This window comes from Triticum aestivum, chromosome 7D, assembly GCF_018294505.1.
Source record: "Triticum aestivum cultivar Chinese Spring chromosome 7D, IWGSC CS RefSeq v2.1, whole genome shotgun sequence".
Lineage (NCBI taxonomy): Eukaryota > Viridiplantae > Streptophyta > Magnoliopsida > Poales > Poaceae > Triticum > Triticum aestivum.
Window position 1 is genome coordinate 340,460,322 of NC_057814.1, and position 2,467 is coordinate 340,462,788.

Below are 2,467 nucleotides of genomic sequence, written 5' to 3' on the forward strand. Positions count from 1 at the left end.
TCTAGCCTAGGACCAGCACAGTACCGTCGTTGAGCGTTTATTCAACTTTGCATATCTGAATTGATTATTGCTGACCCTTTTTGCTACCATATTATAAGCCTTCCCAGCTCCACATACATCTACGTCGTGCGTTTGACTCTCCCTGGTAATCGCTCTATCCAAGCTTTGAGAGTTTTGACTACAACGGTTGCCGATCACCACCTGCTGCTGGGTAAGAACTGGTAAGAATTTGAGATTCGCTTGAAGGATTTGTGACACACCACCATCACCACCACTTCCTAGTAGTCTATAGGATCATATTCTTTTGTGTTTCTATTGCTGCTAACCATGGCAGGATCACAAGCCGATGAGACTGATTGGGAAAACATGACGAACAAGGGGTTGCATGATAAATTTCAGCAAATGATGAGTGGCCAGGTGGGAGATGTGCTAAACAGATTTGAAGAGGCTATGGAGAAGATAGATGCCGTGGAGAAGTCGTTTGAGACAAAGCTGGATAACAGGTTTAATGAATTGTTCAAGCGTCTTCCCCAACCACCACCGGCTGCACCTGTCGCACCTCTACAACAACAACAACCACATCTCCAACGCCGCCTTCCAAATCAAGTGGGACGAGCACATCGCGTTCCAATTGAGACTGGTCAAAATTCGGGTGCCGCTGCACCTACTGTTGATGCTTCTTTGGCTCATGCTACTGCGGCGGCTGAGGAGGATGACGATTATGCGGGCGATTATGAGGATGAGGTTGATCAAAATCAGAACTACGTGCAGCCACCGGCACCACCACCAGCAGGTCGACCTCAGGTATATATTCGCAACGGTAGGCCTGCACCACCACCTCAGGTACGAGATCATGACCATGTTCCTAAACTGAAATTGAATATTCCACCGTTTGAGGGTAGATACATTCCTGATGTATATCTTACTTGGGAGTTAGAAACTGAACAACGTTTTACATGTTTACAATATCCCGAGGAGAGACGGGTTGCTGCTGCTGTTTGTGCTTTCACTAGTTTTGCATGTGTATGGTGGCCTGAACATTGTAGATTATATCCTATTCCAGCTACTTGGGCTGCTTTGAAAACTGCTATGCGTACTCGTTGGGTTCCACCATATTATCAACGTGAATTGCTTCAAAAACTGCAGCGTTTACGACAAGGGAAAAATTCTGTAGAAGAATATTATCAGGAATTACAAACTGGCATGATTAGATGTGGTATTGTTGAGGAGAATGAAGCTATGCTTGCACGTTTTATGGGTGGTTTAAATAGAGAGATTCAGACCATTCTAGAGTATAAGGAGTATACTAATATCACTCGTTTATTCCATCTTGCTTGTAAAGCTGAACGTGAAGTGCAGGATCGACAAGCATTAGCGCGAACTAACTTTTTTGCAGGTCGACCTTCATCATGGACACCGCGTGCATCTTCTACTTCCACTGCACCAGCACCTCCATCAGGTTCCACCTCCAGCCGTGATACAAGAAAGCAGGCACAACCACCACTATCTGCCAAGAGCGCACCTGCCGGGCCTGCACAGAGCTCTTCTTCTTCCATGGCATCAACAGGGCACACAAGTGATATTATTTGTCGTCGTTGTAAGGGAAGAGGACATTATGCGCGAGAATGCAAATCTCAGCGTGTAATGATTGCTACTGAGGATGGTGGGTATGAGTCCGCTAGTGACTATGATGAGGAGACTTTGGCTCTTATTACACGTGAAGAACATGGTGGAGATGATTCTGAAAATGAGACGCAATACATGGCTCCTGAAGACGCTGACAGGTATGAATGTTTAGTTGCTCAACGTGTTTTGAGTGTGCAGGTCACACAAGCAGAGCAAAATCAGAGGCATAATTTGTTCCATACAAAGGGAGTTGTGAAGGAACGTTCTGTTCGCGTCATCATAGATGGAGGGAGCTGTAACAACTTGGCTAGCATGGAGATGGTGGAGACACTATCTCTCACCACAAGACCACATCCACATCCTTAGTACATCCAATGGTTCAACAACAGCGGCAAGGTTAAGGTAACACGTACTGTTCGTGTGCATTTTAGTATCTCTACATATGCTGATTATGTTGATTGTGATGTGGTACCCATGCAAGCATGTTCCTTATTACTTGGTAGACCATGGCAATTTGATAAAAATTCTGTACACCATGGTAGAAACAATCAGTATACTCTTGTTCATAAGGATAAAAATATTACTTTGCTTCCTATGACTCCTGATTCTATTTTGAAAGATGACATTAATAGAGCTAATAAAGCAAAACAGGAGAAAAATAAGAGTGAAAATCAGATTGTGGCAAAAGAATTTGAGCAACAAATGAAACCTAATAATAAACCGTCTAGTGTTGTTTCTGAAATTAAATTGAAAAGTGCATGTTTACTTGCCACAAAATCTGATATTGATGAGCTAGATTTCAGCAAATCTGTTTGCTATGCTTTTGTGTGCAAAGAGGCAT